Source organism: Crinia signifera, chromosome 6, assembly GCF_055691185.1.
Source record: "Crinia signifera chromosome 6, ASM5569118v1, whole genome shotgun sequence".
Taxonomy (NCBI): Eukaryota; Metazoa; Chordata; class Amphibia; order Anura; family Myobatrachidae; genus Crinia; species Crinia signifera.
This window is the reverse complement of record NC_139222.1, coordinates 229,389,585-229,414,791: the sequence shown is the minus strand read 5'-3', so window position 1 is coordinate 229,414,791 and position 25,207 is coordinate 229,389,585. Positions and strand designations below refer to the sequence as shown.

Genomic DNA, 25,207 nt, shown 5'->3' with positions numbered 1-25,207 from the left:
TCTCCCCCCTCCAGGTGTACCCACGATGGGCTAACCTTGGGGCATCAGATTTCATGACCACCCAGTAAGGGCTCTCTCCCGCCCCTGAAACTTCGCATAATTTACCTCACCCCTTTTTTCGTGAATGATACTAATATCTCTTTTCGTACATGCCCCTCCAATGCTACATACCCCATATATAAATGTCAGCAATATGCAACAATATCATAGGACTAAAATATGGGAGGGAAAAGAACCCCCAAAAAGGGAAGCATGATTAGTAATAAGCCATTAAAGAGACACAAATTTATCTCAAGCATTGCCCATTGGCCGGCTAGCCGGAAAGTTCCTATCCAACCAGTCTGAGGCGTCATTAGGGCTCAGGAATACTTGGGTTTTCCCTTCGGAGACTACTCTCAGCTTAGCCGGAAAAAGCATCTCGTAGTCTAGGTGCAGTTCTCTTAATCTCCTCTTCACAGCCACAAATTGAGCCCTATCCCTTTGAACCCCTTGGGCGTAATCAGGGAACACTGAGATTTTTTTATTGTCCCACATTAGAGGTCCTTTTTCACGGCTCCAACGTAAGATTAAGTCTCTATCGGGGTAGTACAGCATTTTAGCAATAAGGGTTCGATCTGGCGCCCCTGGGGGCAAAGGCCTCATTGGAACCCTATGGGCCCTTTCGATTGTGAAGAATTTTGAGAAGGCTTCCTTCCCGAACGCCTCTATCAACCAGTTCTGGAGAAACTGCTCAGGGTTAGACCCTTCCGAATGCTCTGGGAATCCCAGGAATCTAAGGTTATTACGCCTTAGGCGCCCCTCGATATCTGTTAGTTTACTGTCCAAGCTCCTCACTTGCACCTTCATAGTCTCCATATTTTTGACCATTGGAGTTACTAGATCTTCTAACACAGAGGTCCTTTTTTCTACCTCAGTAGTCCTCTCCTTTACTTTTTGGACTGAGATACGTATAACATCGAGATCCTCCTGGATTTTCCCGATCTTAATTGCTAGGCGTCCCTCACTAGCCGCTAACGCGTCCAGTACTTTCTGTATGGAGGCTGGCTCCAGTGCTTTATCTGCATTTTCTGGGGGGGTAGTAGGGGGGGTTCCATCACCTTTGGCCACTGATGCTGGGGTGGCTGGGGTTCTGGCGAATTTAGCCAGTTTATTTGCTGCGGTGGTGTCCTTAGATTTCCCCATTCTGCTGAATATTGTTTAACCAGGTACTAATCAGGGTATTACCTGTAATCTCTGATCAATCGTCTCACCAACCCCTTTTTAAACCCCCAGTCCAGGCACCCCGCCTTCGTTCCTTACTCCCCTGAAACCCCAACGCCCCCCAGGCAGATCAGCGACCGGCAGTCCGAGGCTAATATTATCCAATGTCTCCCGGGAGCCTCTTAGTACAACCTTAGCATATATAAGAAACTGTCCATTCCTTTTCCTCCTGTACCGGGGGGAAGTCTTGGTTCAATTTAGCAATCTTATTTATTTGAGGAGAGTATAAGGCGTTTCAGGGCATATGATAGGAGCCAGCAAATTATCGATATAATAACACCACCATTTTAGTTAGCCTTTTTAAATGGGAATGTACCTCCGTGTATGGGCTCACCTACTCGCCTTCTTTCCCTGCCAGGCACTTAGACACAGTCTCTGGGTCCTCTCACGACCCCCGTGGCTCTCCTCACCAAGTTGCGATGGCTTCCTGCCCGTCTCTTCTCCCCAGTTCAGGCGTCTGCCCTCTGCGCCGGGAGATCCGGTCTGCCACCCCGCAGTCTCCAGTCGGCACAGATGTAGTCCAACTATCTCTCCTGGGGGCTATTTCGTACCGCCGCCTCCCCGCTCCGGGGTACGCTCACTGCTGGCTAGTGTAGTGTAGCCGCCTGCACGCCTCGTCCGCCCGCCTCGCCCGCTCACGCGTCACCAGGCTTCGCCAGACGCTGTAGTCACGCTGGGTTTCGCTGCAGTCTCCGGGCGACGTCACTGTGGGCCGGCTCTGACTTCCAGAGAATTGCCGCTTATCACCTTCTCCTTTCAGGCATGAACTCGCCGCTAGCAGGGGTGGTGAGGGGTACTCAGGATACCTGCTTCACATCACAGGGCGGGAGAGAGCGACGTACACGTCCTACTCCCTACGTTCCGTGGTCACGCCCCCCAAGGGAGGGTCACTACAGGATGCATCTTAACAGCTAAACTGATAGCTTAAAGTTACCGGCTAAAGTTGAAGGATTAATGTTAATGAAAGAGGTGTTACACGAGACTAAATGATGCTTTGAGGGAGTTAAGGATGGAAGCGATGACCTTTCGAAAGAAGCACTTATTTTGTTTTTGGTAATCCAAACCGCTAAACCAAGAAATGATCACGGGAATAAAATAATTAAATACAATTAATAATTTATACATACAAAGATCATTAAAAAGTCAAGTAAATAAACACAGTCAAGATGGGAATTTGTCGAGAAACATTATGTAAGAAAAAGGAATAAAGCGGAATGGCATATTACGTACCTTGAACTTTAAAGAATTTAGTAAAATGCGCCGCCAGAGAGAACATTCACATACGAGTCATTAAAAATTTATATAATAGCATAATGCATTGGCTTATGAAAAATGAAATAAAATTAGGAAGAGAAAACGATGGCAGTCAAAATGACTGAACCATAGTAAAAAAAAAAAAAAAAAAAAAATCAAACTAACGGATTATACGGTGGCCTCTTAGGATTTAATGCATGAATTATTAGTAATAACACATAAGAAGCGATATCAAAATCACTGGTTTTCTTTCATCCAACCCAGCGAGAAACCCTAGGTTTGCAGGACCCATTCTGCAATCGCGGATAGTGAAAGCCTCTGCTTGATTGGCACAGGCATTCAGGGGAATGGACAGGGGTGGGGCAGTTGGTGTTTCTAGAAACGATGTGTCGCCCCTGTTTTCTGAGAGTGGTCAGGCCAAGGAAACAGTGCCTTGCAAGCCACACGTGACAGGCAACCTGAGTAAGGGTAGACTTACTCAGGCTGCAGTCGCAGAGGAGCAATGTGACCGGTGGTTGAGATGTTACTCTTAAACTGCGATCACATCACAGTTTTATTCTATCACATTGCCAAGGATTGGATATGTTAAGCTGCTGCAAGTGCATTTCAGGCATAAATGTCATTCCTACAATGATCTACTTTAAAGAACGACAGGTCTACTGGGATTTGAGGAAGAGGACATCTGAAGGTACAGTATCCTTGCTGCAGGAAATATCCTCAAAACCAGGGGGTAGAGTTAAGTCTCATACACACTTAACGAGTCACTGCGACGATGATATTGGTGGCGGTGACCGGGTGTAGTGCATACACACTTGCAGATGTAAAGGATGGTGGGGAGAGAAAAGGTCGTGCTGCGGCTATAGCATGACTGTCGTTACCGAGGACTCCCTTGTCCATACATGTTCAGACGAGGGAGAGGGTCGTTAACTACTTACGGGTGTGCGCATTGTTAACGACATGATCTGTAAAGCCCTTACTGAGCGACATTATGAGAAATATCGCCTAGTGCTTTACCCCTTTAGCAAGTATAAAAAAAATGTATTTGTCATATATGGATGGGGCTGCTCTCTGAAGGACGGTGATCAGGTTTCTGGCGGTTGGCAATCCAACGGATGGGGACAGTACATGGACGCAAAAGCGTCGCACATGCTCGCATGTCCACTGCCAAGAATGGGGTGCAAGAGCGTCTCGATCTGTGCGCGCCCCCTGCTGGTACAGTGTGGTGGACGGCATAGTGGGGGCAGCTCTGATGAGAGCGGGTCCATCTGTAGGTATACATTTTGTTAGCACTCGATTTAATCAAAGTTTATTATGGATTTTCTAGAAGCATAACTGGATGTAGAAGGAATAAAATAACAGAATTTACATCAACAAATAAGACAGGAAGCCCTTGTTTGCTAACGTTTAAGGTGCCCACACACTAGAACGATTTTTGGCCGATTTCCGATAAATCGTCCGATATATCGTCCGATGTTGACGATAATCGGTCGAAAATCAGCCGATTTTTGTCCGATGCGCGCTCCCGTGGATCTTTTGCTAAATATTCTGATCTTACATAGTGCATGAAAGATCAGAAGATTTAACAAAAGATCCATAGGAACGCACATGGGATCGTAAGAAAAATCTTTGGTAAAGATGTGCACTTGCCTGAAATCTTTTGTCCAGGACAGGCAAAAGATTCCAAGGCTAATTTATGCGTACATCTTATGATCGCAGATCTTTCTATTGTGTGGCCACCTTTACAGTTGCCTGAAAATAGATGACCGCAAGTGTCTGGAAGAGGAACGCACCACATGTTACTTATTCTATGTGCAACTGAAGTCTTTTCAGTGAGACACTGCCAACAACTGTTGACTAGATTACAGCGTTACGGTATATTGTTCCAGAAGAACTAGCACTAACCGTGGGGGTACTTTACTCTAAATGGAAACTATTTCCCTAACTATTAATGGGTTGTGTATAATTAGAATGTGTGAAATAACGATACACTCTATAAAAAAGTATAGACAGTACAGAGCAGCCATGTAAACATTTGCTGCTATGGGATGAAACCGCCACTTAAACTTACAGCCGCGCAGGAAACAAAACTGGCATGAATAGCTTTTTGATTCTCTTAAATTGAGTCCATTAAAGAGTCCTAGCGTGGTCACTCATTATGATGCCATAGTGGTGATTAGACATGCGAGCATCATGGGAAGTTAAGAGGAGTGTGGTACATTAATGGACTGATTGGCGCTTACACTCATCAAAACTCCATTCCACATCATTATCACAGCTGCGTGTTCCAGGTCTGCAGCCCACAGAAGACTTACTAATGGTAATCACTCACAGGTACAAGTAGAAATTCCAGCCATAGCGATCCCATTCAAAAATCTAGTGCGGCAACAAATTCTCCTCATTCCAAACAGCATAGTACAAGTGAATGGCTCGTTTGTGGCTTTTTACCTCAGCATCTATTGACAGCTTCCAAAATACAATCTTTCTGACAGAGAAAACGCAAACATGGTATAATTCTGTGATGATGATAAATAACATCTAATAGTAATGATATACAAAGGATATTAAGAAGCTAGAGACAAAATTTACTTCTGTGTAGTGTTAATAAATGTATATGCTGCATAGAGGGGGCATAATACTGTAGTACAACAAATACAGAATAATTACCTCTGACAGAACAGGATAGTCCTTGTGATGGTACACAAGGCTGTAGCATCATTAAGCTGGTAATGCGCCATGTCCAGCAGGGTGAACAAGAACCTTTTAGTAACCTTTTATACTATACAGTTAAGCCGTTTTGCGTCTCCTTTGTATATTTTCGAACACTACTTAAGATTCGTCACCAGGACTTGTAGGGCCCAGCACTGACAAAATAGCGCCATGATGTGGCTTTCCACCCTATATGATGTCACATGTCGTAAGATCATATATAGGTGGAGTGCCATGGAACGGTAGGAACGATTCCCAGAGGTTGGGTGTGCAGTTAAGACACAGCTCTATGTATCAGTAGTAAGAGCAAGGAACAGGCCGCAATGGTCAGGAAGAAGGAACAGTTGTGCACTAACCTTTAGGAATGTTGGAACGTGCACATTTCAAGTTAGGCAACTAGCCAGGGGGCTACAATTTACAATTCTGCTTAAATTGCTATATAAAAACTCTGAAATCAACTTTCAGGGTCTGTCCTTATTAGTAGTAAAAATGATAGAGAAATATATGTTATCTGAATTTTCACCACCAACAGCCACAGAGAAATGGTGTGTACTTGTGCAATAAGCATATTAGTATACGGTATAATAACGCAACCATTTATGTTCATAGTAAAGATGTATCACGCGAGAGTTGATTCCTATACGTTAATGGAAATCCCACACACCAGCCCTGACAGTGATTTACAGAAACACGGCATAAAGCAGGAATGACACAGATGGATCAATATATACCTTGACCTTTAGCACTTTGTATATTTACAGTAATGTCCTGTCACGTCTCTGCAGCTACTATAATCAGTCAGTCAATCTATAGCCCTTGGGGCTTACGGAATCAGAAAGTCATTGCCCCCAGCTAATAAACAGATGAGAAGTGTCAGGCCGGCTCCAGACACTGATAGAGCTAAAAGGAGCGTCAAATAAATGATGGATAACGGTAACATTTGTTATGACTAGAGCAATAATGAGGAAGCAGGTTTTAATGGAACATCAATGGACAATGGAAGTGTATCTGTCCATGTTTACAGCCAGAACAACATTGTACACATACATAGACTAAATGATATAACAACTGCAGAATCCATTAAATATGCCATCACAAGTGGAAGGGTATATTTAAACAGGTCTGATATCCAGACATATCATCAGGTGGACCATTGGCAAGTGTGCATAAAACTTACCATCGCAGATGGGTCCGGTAAGTGAGAACCCAGCGTAATAGATAGATCACTGCATTTTCAATTATCTGGTCATTTAAACACATATGTGAATGGGAGAGGAGATGCCTGACTCAGCCTATATGACTCATTTGTTTTCTTTCTTGCTGGAACACTGTGTGATAAGCCTAACGAGATTCCCATCAATATATGGAAAGTAAATGGATTTATCACACAGTATGAAGACAACTTCACAATGGTCTATGATGAATTCCTGTAGATCTAAGAGGGCAGGATGGGTGCTGCAATAAATGTTCCAATACGCTAGAGGTGTAGGACTGCGCATTACCTTGAGGTTTTTTAGAACAATCCTTTCACCCCTGGCTGCTGTGCTTAGAATCTCCGTCTGCGGCAGGGAATCTGTGAGTCCAAGGTGCAGAAGTTGGTTACCTAGCAATTAGAAACCAGAGGGTCAGCGACATCTATGGGTCACAAAAACACAGGGACAAAATGAGCCAGGCCTTATAAGAGATGCAGGATAACAACCTGATTGCACAAACGACACCGTTATATGTATATCATTTGTTTTGCAGTCTGCCGTTATTTATGAACATACAGGTTTATCACAGGAGGAGAGAGTTAATCGTCGACAAGTGTCTAGGACCCAACTGAAAATCTTTTCTAAACTGAAATTGACTAGAGATTAAGGGGGGGGGATTCAATGCTTGTTTCCAATAGATGGGATCGCTGCTAATCCGATGTCAATACGATTGCCTGTATTCAATGTTCCGAGAGTCTGAATGCACTTAGGTTGTTGAAAACCACATGTATTTGGTCTAATACTGCAGCAGATTCCACAACCCCGCTTCTGTTTTCATGCAGCTTCAACAATTTAGAAAGTTGAATCGGACAAGCTTCAATGTGGTTGGAAACTGCTGCATTGAATAGTTTTGTGCTGATATTACCAACTGTCAGAAATATCGGAGCACATTGAAACATTATTAACACATACAGTACAAATAATTACCAATACATTCAATACAACCAATTAGTGTATCCCCCCCCCCCACCACCATTTAAAGTATAAAATATAAAATCTTATAGACCTAGAAAAAAGGTTCCCAAACTTAATTTTGCACATTAATTTCTTACTAGTCCTTTGTAATGTTGAATTAAATATAAGCCATAGGTTGCAAAGGCCCCCCACAAGCACTCAGATTATTACAAAACACTGAATACATTTTTTAGGCAAAGCATTTGGCCTGGCAATTTTCCCTCGATTGTCAAAATCGGCTAGAAGGTTAGCCATAATCGCTTTATGTGTACACTGTGGGCAATAGCGATGCGCGGCTTTGTTATAGTCCGGCCCAAGAGACTGTGCAGGCAAGTCAATTTTGACTAGCCGCACACAGTGTATCTGGCTGTACACATGGGCTAAGTGGCTGGGGATGGCAGCCGTCGATCTCCAACGGCTTAACTACAGCTTGATTTTGACTAAGCCAAATAACTTAGTCCAAAACACCCAGCCCGAGGCCATGTGTACACAAACCCCTTTAGTATACCTGGTGCTGTGTGTCCATCTGCTGAATGGAGAAGGTATCACTAGATCTTATATCCTTGTTACGTCCCATTGCCTTGCCGTTTCTAATGGATTACATTATGAGACGATGGTGAGAGTGGCCAGGAATGTACCTGCCAACTTTAACTGCCACTAACTCACACGCCACCATGTGTCTAAACAACCCAAACCTGCTAACTGGCATAAAAAATTACTATTTATAACTTTTAGACATGTGCAATAATCTGAATATGATGAATTTCATGTGGAACATAACGGCACAATCTGATTGTATTACATTACTGCAGGAACTTTCATTTCTATTGTGTCCCAGGTGTAGGTACAGTATATAGAAGTGTGTCAGAAATAAAGAACTTAGAAGTCATTTTGCTGTTCACAAGAGAATGCTTATTCTACTATGTACAACAGACTCTAATGCAAATCCCCATACTGAGGGTCGCATTGACTGCTTAATAAGGTATGGAAACCTTTACATATATGGATTTATAAATGTGTCAAGATTACTATAGACAGCATATCAAACAAAGAAAGTCAAACCAAGGACACTAATCTGGCCTACACACAGCGATCTGGCAATCTCCCAGTAAGAACGGTCAGCACACCGCGGTGCACCTCTGCTGAGAACACTGGCGATCTGACTAGATTTATACTGCATCCGGTATAAATCTAGATGGGAGATAGCGATGCACAGCTCCATGCGGCGCTATCGCCCCTACACACGGAGCGATGTTGGGTTATTTTCTAAGTGATCTAGTCAAATCGCTTGGAAAATTACCCTAAATCACTCTGTGTGAAGGCCCCATAAGCCACCTGCATACTTGCCATGAAGACTGCAACAGCCTGCTCTTGTCAACTTATGACATTACCATAATATCTGTTCCCATGGCTAGTGACATTTGAAATTGAAAAAAAAATCTACCAAAGATAGATAGATAGAGTGCACCAGAGCAATCTCACCTAAAGTGGTGAGTGCCGATTCGTTTCAAATACTTTTATATTCAACCACAGTTATTGTCAGGTTAACCCAGGTCGAAAGCTTGGTATGAAAACCTGGGTAGCTTACCTGGGTTAAACACAGGAATGACCTGTGTAAGGGGGCAGTATAAACAATCGGACTCGGGTCAGATTCACACTATAGGAAGAGCCAGATCACCGTTGCTTGGAGAGGTCACCTTCAATAAATGGCAGAACTACTAAAACTGCACCAGTGTGCAGTATAAATAGTGCTGATACAGGAATAACCAGCGTTGGAGCCGCTGTGTAAATGGTTTACGCCCCGGATTGGAACAGTGTTCCAAATCCACACAGTCAGACACCAAGTTTTACTGTGAAAGGTGTACTAGAAAAGTGTTCATCAACATCCTCAAAAACGTCTTTGTATTACTACTGTAACCAGAAAAAATCAATCAATTTAGCAAGTTAAAACTGTTGCAGTGCATGCTGGGATGTGTAGTGTAACAACAGCTGGAGGGCCGAAGGTTCCCCATCCCTGGTCTAGGGAGAGGAAAATGAAGAAAGGAAGCCCTCATTCCCCTGCCATCATAACTTACCATTAATAGCACCCCAATTCCCGCTGCTTTGATTTAACAGTTGACTCCGCCTTCTATTTTACTCCTAATCCCCCAGTCTTTCTACCAGTCCTTAGAAATAATACCAAAATACACCATTTCATTACCCAAAATGCTACCACAACAAGTATTCACTCTTTTACTTACCACCTTGACCTGGGGTAGCCAACCCTAGTCCTCGAGAGCTACCAACAGTGCATGTTTTGCAGGTGAGTGCTACTTAGCTCCATCTGTGGATCTTTTAAAATGTGTCAGTGATTAATGAGTGCAGCTGTGCAGCAGCTAGGTTGTCTGGAAAACGTGAACTGTTGGTAGCTCTCGAGGGCTAGGGTTGGCTACCACTGACCTTGACTATCTTACCCTCTTCCAATCTAGCACTTGCCTCCCATCTCTCAGGGATTTAATCCATTTTAAACGCTTCAGCAAGACTGAGCTTCCTTTCTCATGGCTTCATATCTGCAGCACCACTGCATGAATCCCTACAATCCAAATTGTCCTCCAGAAGCGAACTGAAATTAGCCACAAGCTCCTTTTGTTTCACTTGTGCCCTCTTTTAATTAGAACATATCCTCTGTTGTTGGGCCTGCGTTACCCCTTGTGCCTTGTATACTAGCGTATGTCCGGCTTTCCCCGTGGTCTAGAACTATGAGCATTACGGTGCCTTACAAAATCAACAATAATAACTATAACAATTGTTCTATATTTTCTCAGTAGAGGCTATTTTACTAGGTATTTACACAGCAAGCCAAATAGGCCATTTTCACATTAAGCGACCCAGTTAAACCTAATATATGCTCAATCTATGCCAAGAAATAAAAATATCCTATCAGAAACTATCCGACATTGCACATAAATACATGGCAGCAAGACATAAATATCCAGCTTTACTACTGTGTGTCGGAGGGCTAAAGAAAGCATTACAACAAATCCTTTTGGCACCATGTGTATCGTCCAGTTCTTTATCAATTTATGGCCTATCTATAATGTAACACCGTCTCATTTATTGTCCGCAACAGATGCACCGCTAGCAAAGCTCATGGAGAATATTCCCTATCCAAAGGGACGGGGCGCAACGTTCTAGACGTGATTTATATTCACACAGATGGAATATAAATCATGCTCTCTTTACAGCCAAAAACAACTCAGAATTTAACGTGATTTACAATAAAAACATTTAGATTTTATTTTCCTGAAATAAAGACTTTACTATGAGTGAGGATACACTGGAAAAAAACAGAATACCTGCTAGCTCTAATAGGAGAAAGAACAAGGACAGGAAAAAGGAGTTCTGTGAATCAAAACCATTTCACAATAAGGGAGGACAGATTCCTGAATTTATTATAATCAAAGTGCTGGTTAACAATAGTACAGAAGGTGGAAAAAACTGCTCAGCTGACATCCTAAGGGATTGTTTTAACGTTAGATTGGAAAAGTCTAAGGTGGACAAAACTAATTACAAGTGTACGAAACAAGTGTCCCTGCCAGTTGATGACACCACATATAGGCCAATGAGGACCTCTAGAAAGGATTTTTCAACCAGATAAATTAATTCTGAGCAGAGCCGATGTTGATAATTTTGTGGCCATTAAATAACCAGATTGTAGCCGTTTTTACCTATGGGCTGTAGGGCTGCAGCCCCCCAGAAAAAAGATGCCACTGTGTGAAGCCAGATGCAGTCTGTGAGACGGCACTGGCTTCAGTGTGACTGGCAGTGACTTCCTATTGGAAGTCTGACCTGCCAGTCACCCAAGGCAGTCCCAATGGGAGGTGTTCCCTCCCATCAGGATGCCACTATGTGGGCTACTGCACGGCAGCCCATAAAATGGGTTCTGCGCATGCGCAGTACGGAGGACGTTACTGCGCATGTGCCAAGCCGTGACCCGGAATATTCGTTTGTGGGCTGCTACCGAAGAAGCCCATAGAGGCTGGGGCTAGCAAATGCGCAGTACCAATGAAGCTACTGCGCATGCGCAGGTCTTGCAGGGGGGTTCTGGTCAGGGACTAGCAGCAGTGGCGGGGACCGACAGTGGCTGCAGAGGAGTGGAGACAGCATCGCAGAAGCCCCCCTCCTGCACAGAGGTAAGAGCCGCCGCTGCTAGATGTGGTCACCTTCTCTGGTAAATTTGGATTGAAGGATGACCCCAAGCTCATAGCAATTGTTGCCAACATGAAAAACAATCAGTATTTTTAAAACCTCATAATGAAAAAATACAGGAGGAATCTGATAAATCACTATGGGCGAAATTTGAGCTATTTAGCAGTCATACATCTGAATGTGCGACGAACACTACAAAACAACTGTCTGGGAATCTTTATGTCAATTGGACAATCGATATTTACAAAGATAATTATAATTACTGTTTATTTATATGGCACCACAAGGGTTCCACAGTGCCTAACATTACATAAATGAGCAAAAATAAATAATGAATTACAGTACAAGACAATTTAGGACATGGTAAGTAACGACAGTTGCACCAGGGAACAGGACACTGAAGCAATTATTAGGGTGGCAGATCTATAGGCAGTACGGACAGTGTAATGGTTAGCATTACTGCCTCACAGCACTGAGATCATGGGTTTGATTCCCACCATGGCCCTAACTGTGCAGAGTTTGTATACTCTCCCCGTACTTGTGTGGGTTTCCTCCAGGTACTTTGGTTTCCTCCTACAATCCAAAAATATACTGGTAGGTTATTTGGCTCCTAACAAAATTAACCCTAGAATGTCTGTGTGTGCGTGTGCATGTGGTAGGGAACATAGATTGTAAGCTCCACTGGGTCAGGGACTGATGTGTATGTTCAAATATTCTCCGTAAAGCGCTGCGGAATATGTGTCAGATATATAAGAAACTGTTAATCTATATAATAAGTTGAAGAGTCTGTGTGCGTGTGTGTGTGCGTGTGTGTGTGCGTGTCCGTTGCATTGCGGACACACCGTGGCACTCAGAGCCCCCAAATTTGCCAACAAGGTACCTCAATACCCGGTGGTGTGCACCTCGAAGCCGTTTTTGGGAAATTTCACTTAGAAATTTATAAAACACCAAGTTTTAATTTGCCTTCATTGATGATCTGGGAAAGAGATTGACGATCTGGGAAACCGTTGTCGAAGGAACAACTCCACACCTGATTTCATTCCTGTCATTGAGTATGAATGACACATTCTAACATTATGGTGAAGGCTTTAAACAATTAGGAATAATTGAGGATATACATAGACCACACATCACTGTACACGCACACACACAGTACAACACATATGCACACATAGCACACAAGACACACATATATACGTAGCGCACCTCACACACTTACACATTGGACACACACACACAACACACCACATGCAGTACAACACAAACCCAACACCACCCAAAAACAGTACAACAAACACACACACTTAAACATTGCCAGGATACGCACAGCACACTACACACACATATATATGTAGCGCACCTCACATTTGGCAGATACTGTACACATAACCCGCCAACACACACACATAACACACCACTCACAGTACAACACACACCCACATTCACTACAACATGCACCCAAAAACAGTGCAATACACAGAACACACAAACAAACGTTGAACAGATACACACAGCACATTACACACACACACACACACACACACACACACATTTATACGTAGCACACCTTACACACTTACACATTGGGCAGATCACACAACACACACACATAACATACCTGTAACAGCACAACACACACCCACATTCACCACACACACACGCACACACAAAAAAAACAGTACAACACACAAAACACACACATAAGCTGTGTACACATGGGGGCGATAGGGGCTGAAATCGCAGGAAATATGGTCGCTGGCGACCATATTGCCAGTGATGGGAGTGTGCCCTGGCGATAAATCGCTGGGTGCGCACTCCCGTTTTCAGCCCCATTCTAATCGCTGGTCGCAGGAACATGCTCCTGCAACCAGCTGATTACCTCTGCGACTCCCCCGGCAGAGGTTCCTTTTCATCTCTGGTCGCTGATGAAAAGGAGAAACTGAGCAATATATTGCTCAGCAATATATTTCTAGCAATATATTGCTGAGCAATATATCTCCCCGTGTGTACGGGGCTTTAAACATTGCACAGATACACAAAGGCACAACACACACATACACATACTGTATATACATAGCACACCTCACACACTTATGCATTGGACAGATACATACAACACAACACACACAACCACATACACTACAACACACACAAAAACAGTACAACACACACAAACACAAAAAAAAAGAATTTGACATTTATTTAACAGTCTGTACCGGCAAATAAAAACTGTACCTAATGTACCGTTTTTTCTTTTTCCCATATCTGTCTCTGCGCTCCCCGGCCAGTTGCACTGAGAAATCTTTGTCCTGGCCAATGAACCCATTGATCAATACAAAGTGGGTACACTGCACTCACCCTGTTTGTCAGTTGGATGTTAGGCACTGCTCTGCCTTAAGGGTTTCCCAGACTCTGTTGGTTCATAGATAATGTTTGGTCGGTGGGCATGAGCGCTGCATGCATTTGTTTGAATGTTATGAGTGTAAGAAGTTGAAGAATAAGACTGAGATGAAGATTTGTCACGTTATAGTGTACAATTAACGCAATAAATCGTGAAATAAATATGTGTACATTGAAGTACAATCAAGAAATGAAAGTAGGATTAAAAAATAAATTCTGATTCAAACTGATAATTGTTTGGATGGGGGTGGGTTGCGAAACAAATCTATAGGTGGAGGGGGTATGGAAATTTTGGGCATAATTGGTGTTTGGTACACCTACAGGGAGTCCCCAGTTGATAAGAAATTTTCACTACAGTGTCACCATAGGGGGATTTCCAATCAGGGTTCAGGTGGTCTTTTAGGGACCCCTTTACAATCCCATTTTCTCTTCTCCTGGAGCCTACGGTCTCCCTCAGTGATTGACTATCATTAAGGGAGACCGGAGGCTCAAGGAGAAGAGACCTACGGGATTGTAAAGGGTCCCTAAAAGACCACCTGGATCCTAATTGGGAATCCCACTATGGTGACACTGTGACCGTGACACTGTAGTGAAAATCCCATCAATTGAGGACCCACTGTATGTGTACCAAACACCAATTATGCCCACAATATCCATACCCCCCACCTATAGATTTGTTTCGCAACCCACCCCCATCCAAACAATTATCAGTTTGAATCAGAACTTATTTTTTAATCCTACTTTCATTTCTTGATTATACTTTTATGTATACTTATATTTTTTTGTTCATGATTTATTGCGTAAATTGTACATCTTAACATGGCAAATCTTTATCTCAGTCTTATTCTTCAACTACTTACACTCCAAACCTTATCAATGCACCCATTTATGATTGGGATGGCTGGATCGGTGGATTGGCCCGGCGGGTGTAGGGAAGAATTTGGCCCTTTGCACCCGTTCCCAGTGGTGCATTGCAGTGGTGCGGGTAGCGTGCGTTGCGTTATGTGGCCAGGCCTGTGGACCTGCTCCCACACTCAGGGGCTGCCCCACTGTTTGGTAGAGACGCCCGGTGCATTTGCTTTACAGATCTCCAGACCTCAGTACTGCTGCAGGCAGGATCGGTGAGGGGAGTGGCAGTGGCAGGGAGCGGTGAATTTTTAATTAATTATGGCGCGGAAAGTAACGTCCACACCAGTCTCCACGCACTCAGCGCCTGTAATTACACACCCTAGAAACTGTACCATTGAGTATAGAAATGGAGGTGTGGCCACGTCCCTTTCTGATTTTGTACCGATTTCTGACCCTCAGATGTTGGAGGGTATGTCATAGGTGCTAAATATCAGGAGTGGATGTAGAATTCATCAACACATACAAGTTATCAACTCAGGAGCGTTGTGTTTCAAACAACAACCCCACACCTGATTTCATTGCCATCATTGAGTATCAATGCAAACACATTCTAACATTGTGGTGGAATCTATAACACATTACAATCTTAGGTCTTTGGCACAGTATACTGTAAGATTACATTTTTCAGCAATTTTGGAAATAAAAAAAACCCAAGGTTTTCCCGGGCAACGCCGGGCGGGTCAGCTAGTAAATAATAATTTTATATATATATATATATATATATATATATATATATATATATACACACACACACACACACACACACACACACACACACACACTAAGAAAAGCACATACGGAGAGAGGGCCCTGCTCATGAGAGCTTACACCAGGCATGGCCAAACTATGGCCCTCCAGCTGTTGTGAAACCACAAGTCCCATCATGCCTTGCCACAGTTCTGCTATTAGGGAATGCTAAAATTATGGCAAGGCATGCTGGGATGTGTAGTTTCACAACAGCTGGCGTTTGGACATGCCTGGCTTACACGGTATGAGATCCTTTTCAATACATGTTTCCCATAGTAATTTCATTTGAAATAAGCGGGTAAACTTGGGGTCATAATATGTGCCATGGTCATTGTCCCAATTTTCTGATTCTGTGCATAAATGATGTGCTCCTACAGATTTGGTGTGTGCATGGTGACACACACCTAATGGAAAGAGGCCCAAAATAAAACCTATTGTGAATCAATTCATCTATAGAAATGACACACCCATAATTGGCTTATGTTTAATCACAATGGTGTGGCTAGACTGACCTCAACGGTATGTGAGGTATGGCAGAGATGTAATATTCTTATGGAGAACCTGAATGGTACTATACAGTATACTGTACACCAATTCACATATGACTAGATAAACATAGATTAGAAAGGCTCAGAATTCTACACAATGGCAACAAGGGGAGCTGAAGGCTGCCTAAGCATGAAGCAATATAAGAGCCCTGACTTAGGGTCAGTAAAAGTTCAGGCAGTGAAAAAACTCTGTTTCAGTTTTTCTGCCTAGTGATAAGGTTGGCAGAAGTAGTTAGCCTATCAGGAGTAAAGGGGGAGGGTACATTATAGCACTACTTAAGCCCTAGGGATCATGTGACCTCCACCTTCTTACCTTTGGAAGTGCTGGTATCCTGTGGGTCCTGCGCAGAGCTGGTGAGTTTCTTTTGAATTTTCTTGCATATTCATTGTACAATGCCTAGGCCTAGACGTTCTGCTCCCCCTCCACGCCGTTTGGTGGATGCTGCTGGGCCCCTTGCGGGGTACAGGCAGCCCAGGGTCAGAGTAGTGGAGGCTGGGGACATGGCTGTAGCCTTGCCTGTCCCTTCAGGGAGCCCGGTTATCGGGTCACCTTGTGTTTTAGTACCCCCTCCCCCCACCTGTTCCACAGCGTCCAGCGCTGTGTTGGAGCCTGTGATGGTGCAGGCTGGGGAATCAGGGAGCGCCCAGCCTGTCACGCCGATGGGGGGTGTGATGGCGGCGCCAGCCCTGTCAGGGGAGGGCGGGACAGTGGCGGAGGTGCAGGCCGCGACGCTGGCTAGCGCGCGGCCTGTGGTGATTGTGAGGGAGGCGGGGGAGCAGGCCGCGACGCTGGCTAGCGCGCGGCCTGAGGTGTTTGTGAGGGAGGCGGGGGAGCAGGCCGCGTCGCTGGCTAGCGCGCGGCCTGTGGTGACGGAGAGGGAGGCGGAGGAGTCTGCGCTGGCGCCCGCTGACGGAGACGCTGGGCGGGAGGCGCAGGTCTCGGCTCTGATGAGCGCGAGGCCTGACGCGGGGATTCAGGCGGCGCCGGGGAGAGTGACGCGGTCCCCGGCGTCACTGGAAGCAGGGCAGGGAGTTAATATGATAGCGTTGTCTTCCCTTGCGGGGAGCAGCGCTTTGCCTCACGGTCAGCTGGCAGCGTCGAATGAGGCCCCTAGGGGGGGGGTTGGCGACTGAGGTGGGTGGGCGGGATGTTGCTGGCCAGGGGGTGCCCAGTACTGCAGGAGCGGGTAGGAGCTCTGGGCAAGTGGGTGCCTTCGGTGGGGCCCTGGGGGGGTTGCTGCAGCAGGGGGTGATAATGGCTTTAGGCCTCATTACTTGTTGAGAATGGGGGCGAGTGGGTTAGCACCCCCCAACCCCGGGGTTAGCACAGGGGGGTTTGCTGATGCAGGGCCCAGGTTTATGGGTTATAATAACATGATGGGTCAAGGGGGTGGTGCAACAGCGCCACCTGCAGGGGGAGGAGGGGTAGGAAATGTGTTTTATGCAGGGAGTTCCGTGGCCACTTCTGTGCAAATGCAGGGACCTGTAGCAAGTGGTTACACGGGATTTCCCTCAGGGGGGGGGGGATTATGTCTTCAGCTGCCTGGCAAGGGGCTCATTCCCTCTCAATGCCTCCGGGATCCCCCATGTTGGGTTGGCAGGGGCAGTGGGCGCCCCATAGCTCCCCATATTTTCAGTCCCCCATGGGGGGTGGTGGTCAGGGGGTGTTGTCCCAGGGGGCTCCCTGGAGACCTTTACTTGCCACAGGTTATGGGTTTCAGCATGGAGGAGGGTATCAGTCGGGTTCCCTGGGCCAGCACATGTGGGGGCCCATGACTTCGCATGGGTACAGCTCACGAATTTCGGTCGGTAGTTTGTGGGAGCAAGGGTCAAGTTTTTCGGGGTATTGGCAGCCTCAGATGAGTCAAGGTTACGGGTTTTCTCCGGGGGCGGGGGGGGGGTTGGATACCCCCAGACATCGCGGGGCAATGGGAACCCGTCCAGGTTTGCACATCCACAGGGGGTTCCGCCTTCAGGGACCGGTGAAGGGGTTCCTCCTTCCATGGTGACAGCTTTGGCCTCCGCCGGGGTTGAAGGGGATAGTGTTGTTTCTTCTCCCCCCCCCCCCCCTCTCTCGTTGTGTCTTCACAGGCAAGTGTGGGTGCATTGACGGCTATGGCATCCAGGAGGAGAAGTCGGGAAGTCAGAACGGAGTCAAGGACAGCCCCTGAAACGTCTGCAGCAGTTTCCGGGTCGGCCGTTGCGGCTGACGAAGCTCCAGGGACATCAGCCACGGGTGAGTGTGCGGTTCATTCATCATGTGATTCCACAGATAGCGACACCAGTAGCGTGGGGTCGGATTCCCCTCGGCGCCCGCGTAAGTTAGCCGGTTGCTAAGGTTACCACAAAGGATAAACCTTTGGGTGCAAGCGCTGCTCCTCCTCCTGCGGAGCCACCCCTGTTCACCGAAATGGTTCACTGCGCGAATACAGCGGTCACTAGGGGCATCCGTAAGAGGATGAGGGAGAAGATTAGAAAGGGGAAGTATGTGGATATTTTTACACTGACTGACGACATGAAGCAGGCTTTTGAGAAGGCAAAAAAGGCCGATGGAATAGGGGAAAATGCTTTTAGAAATTTTCACCAGTGGCTTAAGGGGTTTTTAGTTTTTGCAGCCTGCTATGCTGAGAGGGCGGCGGAATACCCCAACCTGATAAAATATTTGTTTTTGGTACACGAGATGTATTTGAAGACAAAGGGGTATTCCTGGCGTGAGTATGACGAAAAGTTTCGTCGCAAACAGGACGGGTGTCGAGGTCTGGTTGGAGGTCACGCAGCAGACCAGGCCTTTGGGTGGAGGTTCGGGGAAAAAGGTGGCGGTGGCGCCAGGTCAGTCCCCTAAGGTAGCGGGCAAGTGTTTCGCTTACAATGAGGGAAAATGCAATAGGGGGGCGAGTTGTCGTTTTCGCCATTCCTGCAGAGTGTGCGGGTCCAGTCACCCAGCAAAGTATTGCACCGCAGCCCCATCTGCCAAAGCAGGTGATGCCAGTGAAGCCGCTGGAAGTCACAAGTAAGGCCCCTTCGCCTATAGTGGTGGCTGAGTTAGACCGGTGGCTTAGGAGTTACCCGGATTTTGAGGCTGCTAGTTTTTTGTTGAGTGGGTTTCGTTGGGGTTTTCAGTTGCCGATTGAGGGTTCTGTGCATGTGGTTTCAGTTAGGAACTTAAAATCGGCCAGGGATTTTCCTCTCATTGTCCGCCAGAAAGTGGACGCGGAAATAGCGTTAGGGCGTATGTGCGGTCCATATGCGGTACCGCCAATAACGGGTTTGTGCATTTCTCCGGTAGGTGTTGTACCCAAGAGTACCCCGGGAAAGTTCAGGTTGATCCAACACCTATCTCACCCCCACGGTGGGTCAGTTAATGATGCCATACCGGAGGAGCTGTGCAGGGTTAGGTACCAGTTGTTTGAGGAGGCCTTGCAGTTAGTGAGAGGTTGTGGCCGCAATGCGTTGTTAGCAAAGGTAGATGTGGAAGCTGCTTTTTGGTTGTTACCGATACACCCGGATTCCTTGCGGTTCCTGGGTTTCAAGTTAGGTAGCGAGTTTTTTGTGGATAGATGTTTACCTATGGGGTGTTCAGTTTCTTGTGCGTATTTTGAGAGGTTTAGTTGTTTTTTGCATTGGTGCATTCAGTCGGCATCAGGGCAGCAGGGTATTGCTCATTACCTTGATGATATCCTTTTTGTGGGCCAGGGCGGGAGCAAAGTTTGCGAGAAGTTATTGGAGGTTACTGAGAGGGTTTTTGGAGCGCTAGGGGTGCCCATAGCGGAAGGGAAAACGGAGGGTCCAACCCATTGCCTCAGTTATCTAGGAATCGAAATCGATTCCCAGGCGGGATGCTGCCGTCTCCCGGCGGACAAGGTTCAGAAGCTGTTGGGACTTATTGAAGACTGCCTGGGTAAGCGGAAAGTGCGGTTAAAACAGGTACAGTCGTTATTGGGATCTTTTAATTTTGCGTGCAGGGTTATACCCATGGGCCGTGTTTTTTGTCGCAAATTGGAACAGGCAACAGCCGGTGTTGCACGGCTCCATAATTCGGTTTACCTTTCCAGGGAAATCAGGGAGGATTTAAAGGTTTGGTCCTCGTTTTTGGTTTCGTTCAACAGGGTGGTTTTGTGGCCTGCACCTCCTTGCTACAACAGTACACTTCAGTTATTTACGGATGCGTCAGGCAGTTGTGGGTTCGGAGCCCCTTTTTCAGGTTGGAATGGTGTGTTTCGAGCTGACCAAAGTCCTGGGTGGATAGGGGTTTTACTAGGAACCTGCTGTTATTGGAATTGTTTCCCATTGTCGTGTCCCTGGTGTTGTGGGCCCGGGAGCTTGCTGATAGGCAGGTCGTTTTTAGGTGTGACAACATGGGGGTGGTGCATGCAATAAACAATCAGAGGAGTTCATGCCCGTTTACCTTGCGGTTGCTCAGGCACCTAGTATTGCAGTGTTTGCGTTTTAATATTAATTTCTCTGCCAGTCATGTGCCCGGCATTGATAATAAAATTGCGGATGCATTGTCCCGATTTCAATGGGAGAGGTTCCGGGAATTGGTACCCGGGGCGTCTCCAGTGGGTTTGACATGCCCGCCTTATGTCTGGCAGATCATCGAACCGGCTTAGTGGGTCTGGCCAGAAACGCTTTGGCTCCTTCCACACAAAGGGCATATGATGCAGCATGGAAGGATTGGCAGAATCTCCATTTGAGGTGCTGCTGTTTATAACTGTTTTTGTGTTTGCATTTTTCGGGGCATTTAGAGTGAGCGAGTTAGTGGCTAAGAACAAAGCGGGCAAAGAGGCAGGTTTGTTGGTGGGCAACGTCCAAATGGGTAGTGGCAGCGTGTTATGCAGGTTGGTCAAGTCCATGACAGATCAACTGGGTAAGGGGCGTTTGGGTCACATTGCAGGCGCAAAGCATTAAGGATATCTGCCCGCTTAGCTTGGCGCAAGCTTATTTAGGAATCCGCCCTGCGGGGATTCAGGGGCAGTTCTTGTTGCATGCGGATGGGAGTTCATTGTCTAAGTTTCAATTTGCTGCAGTTTTAAAGCATTGTCTAGAGGTACTGGGACTAAGGCCCCAGGATTATGGTACCCATTCCTTTCGGTTTGGGTCGGCTACACAGGCGGCGGCGTCCGGATCGTCGGTAAGTGAGATCCGGGAGCTAGGACGTTGGAAGTCGAATGCATACAAGTCTTATGTTCGTTTAGATAAGTTGTAGATGCGCCTGTTGCGCCAACCCTAAAACGTAGTTTACTGTCGGTTTTGGAACGGCAGCGTTCCGGAATCGATGGTGTGAAGGTTGTTTTTACTTTTTCCTCCACGGGGGCCTTAATTCAATTGGCAAAACTGGTCCACGGGAGGTTTTTTAAGTTTTCTCCTTCACATGGGTTGATTATGTATCAAGTTGTGTTTTTAAGAATAAGATACTGATGTTAGGGAATCTCCTTATTTTTTCAGTTTCAACGGATTCATCAAATATGGCTCATCGGCCATTCTTTTATTTATTGGGCCGGTGGGCATCCAATGGCGAGAAGGTCACATGATTATCTTGGTGATAGGCAGGTCAGGTGGATAGGAGTCCGGGGCCTGCGTTGGGTGGAGTTCCTGAAAGTGCTCATGAGACATGAGAGGAACTGGGGCAGGCCTGAGTGGCTGGTCATTCATCTCGGTGGTAATGATCTGGGTATTACCAAAGGGATTGACTTGATTCTAAGTATCAAGTCGGATCTGGTAGCTTTGAGGGCACACTGGCCTAGTGTTAAGGTGGTGTGGTCAGAGATAGTCCCCAGGTTTCATTGGCGGGGTGCAGTTAGGATCTCCGCCATTGAAAAGGCTCGCAAGAAAGTGAACTCCGCCATAGGAGTTTTTGTGAGAGCCATGGGGGGAATTGTGGTCAAACATCCTTCACTGGTTTTGGGCAGTGTGAGGTTTTATCGTGAGGATGGGGTGCATCTTTCCCCTGCGGGAAATTGCATTTTCTTGGAGGATATTTTTAGAGTTTGGGCCTGAATACTCGGGTTAATGGTTTTCGGGATCTCTCCTGGGGATGGCGGTGGAGGTTGCCTTGAGGCAACCTTGTTGTGGCGGAAAGTCGCTACCAGCCAGCGGTCAAAGGGGGGCATAAGCGGTCATCGTGGGACACCACCCCTTTCGTAGGACGGCGAGTGGTCCTCGCCATGCGGGTGGACAAGGGGTGTTCCCCTGCGGGACCGCCCAATTTTTGCTCTGCCAGGTTAAGGGGTGGTGAGATCCTCACGATGCAGGTTGTGCCAGTTAGGAGGCGGTGGTGAACCCCTCCTTAAGTTTAAGTCACGTGTTTCAAGTTGACTGGAGCTGGCGTGTGGTAGCGACTATAATTTTTTGCCATCCTCCATCTTTTAGCTTAACGTTAGGGACCTGATCTTTAAGATCCCAAAAATTCCAAATTTAAATTCTAGTTTAGCTTAACAAGGTCTTCAATAAATAATTCCTTTGACCTTTTTAAACGTAATTCTGGTGTCTGAGTCTTTATTTTGTCTGCGTGATTTATTTGCGTCAGTCTCAATTATTTTAAGTTAGAGGTTTTGTACTTATGGTTAAGTAAAAGGTTAATTAAGTCATGGGCTACTTAGGGGAGCTGAAGGCTGCCTAAGCATGAAGCAATATAAGAGCCCTGACTTAGGGTCAGTAAAAGTTCAGGCAGTGAAAAAACTCTGTTTCAGTTTTTCTGCCTAGTGATAAGGTTGGCAGAAGTAGTTAGCCTATCAGGAGTAAAGGGGGAGGGTACATTATAGCACTACTTAAGCCCTAGGGATCATGTGACCTCCACCTTCTTACCTTTGGAAGCCCTCCCGCCCTCCCTATTTTAACACTCATCGGTGTGGGATGGTTATCCCTCGGAGTGCTGGTACGCTTGGTCCTTTTTAAGCAATTTTTGTGGTGGCTTTTCAGCCAAAATGGCGGAAAGTCGCTACCAGCCAGCGGTCAAAGGGGGGCATAAGCGGTCATCGTGGGACACCACCCCTTTCGTAGGACGGCGAGTGGTCCTCGCCATGCGGGTGGACAAGGGGCGTTCCCCTGCGGGACCGCCCAATTTTTGCTCTGCCAGGTTAAGGGGTGGTGAGATCCTCACGATGCAGGTTGTGCCAGTTAGGAGGCGGTGGTGAACCCCTCCTTAAGTTTAAGTCACGTGTTTCAAGTTGACTGGAGCTGGCGTGTGGTAGCGACTATAATTTTTTGCCATCCTCCATCTTTTAGCTTAACGTTAGGGACCTGATCTTTAAGATCCCAAAAATTCCAAATTTAAATTCTAGTTTAGCTTAACAAGGTCTTCAATAAATAATTCCTTTGACCTTTTTAAACGTAATTCTGGTGTCTGAGTCTTTATTTTGTCTGCGTGATTTATTTGCGTCAGTCTCAATTATTTTAAGTTAGAGGTTTTGTACTTATGGTTAAGTAAAAGGTTAATTAAGTCATGGGCTACTTATGAACACCCAATAATCCTATTTCTCTTTAAACCTTGTGAAATACTGTACACAATGCACTTTCACAGTTTACAATGACTCATGTGGCTCGCTGAAAGTGTGTTGATTTTGGGGGAAAATTGACTGTTTTAATGGCAACTGTAACACAATCAAAGTTATTGTAAACACAAATTATATTTAATTACATTTCTTCTAAGAGAGCCACTAGTCTCAAGTAAAAGGTTGTCAATTTCTGTTAATGGAAATTCTGTGCTACATGTTGAGTAACTAATCCACAAAGCAATGGAATATTCCACATGTATAATGGTCGCAGTGCACAGCCATTGACCGGAGCCCAACCACCAGCTGTACAGGACTGCCAATTAGATGATAGAGCCTGTGCTCTCTCAAACAGAATCCAATATTCTCAGACTGCGGTTAGCATAGCTGCTTTCTCGAAAATACATTTTTTTTATTTGAGATTTTTCCTGGTCTTTTTAAAGGTAGCTTTTAACCTTTCTGTATGACTGGCTGTATGGAGACATTTAAGAAAGAGTTGCCACACCTCCTGGAGACCACAGGGCTTTCCTCTCCTAAATGCAGCCTTCAGGAAAACCACACCTTTTTCCAGTGAACCAAAATCCTTTGTAGGCCTGCTATTTGATACTGTACCATACTTGCCGACATTTAATGTGTCCTCTCCAGGAGAAGCCCAGAGAGGAGACTTTCAGCTGCCATTAAGGGGATAGGCAAAAAGCCCTACATCGTTATGATGAATAAGAATGTTTGCTTGCCAATTTTCACACCGATATTGACAAATTCACTTGGCACTCAAAGGGTTAAGTGCTTACTTCTTTAAAAAAAAAAAAAAAAAAAAAAAAAAAGGAGTACACATAGGAGGTTTTGAACTTCATGTTTTTCACGGGCTATTATGTTCTCACCCAGGGCAGGATTAAGGGCCTAATGGGCGTGGAAGTGAAAAGGTTCAAGGGCCTATTATGAAAAATTGAGGAGGTAAGGCCAATGCCATGTAGGCAAGTATAATCTGTACACAATATGCTCCAACTTCTCCATATAATCAGAGGTCAGATGTTCTATTGTGTAATTAATTAAGATTTATAATTGAACCTTGCCCTCATCAGTTTCTTTTGCGCATCAACATCGCTATCTTTTGGGTTATCTGCTGCCAAGGATCTGCCCTTGAAATGAGGAACATATATGTAAATGTACAAAAATAAAAAAATAGAAATGCAATTGTGGGCGGACCTGCAAGCAGTGGGAGGCTTCTAGGGGACTCACAAGGCTGTGAATGTGGCAGCCTTGCGAGTCAACCAGAATAAGGGCCACAGTCCGCAATATAAAACACACTGGAGCGAAGAGGATTTGTTCCGACATCCACGTCAGCCCAGATACTGGAGCGATGTTACTGAAGGACGTAACGATCCTTGTTCCTGGTAAAGACTATGCAGTTTTGGGTAATGCTAAACATTTTATCTTTCTCTATAACTTGTAGTTAACAGGTGATGATCACTAAATCTTGCAGCAAAAAAATTATTTT

General features: G+C 45.7%; 1 protein-coding gene across 3 annotated transcripts in view; it reads right to left on the bottom strand.

Annotated features, from left to right (window-relative positions):
* The window catches only part of SGMS1 (sphingomyelin synthase 1), a 246,980-nt gene that overhangs the window by 147,320 nt on the left and 74,453 nt on the right, over positions 1–25,207 (bottom strand). Inside the window, exons 1-2 of one of the 3 annotated variants that reach the window (XM_083149074.1) lie at positions 7,936–7,988; positions 6,723–6,823 (exon numbers count right to left, since the gene is read on the bottom strand). The gene's annotated coding sequence lies outside the window, so the exon portion shown is untranslated. Of the gene's footprint in view, positions 1–6,722; positions 6,856–7,935; positions 7,989–25,207 lie in introns of those variants that run through there. The other 2 variants (XM_083149071.1, XM_083149073.1) reach the window with 2 other exon arrangements.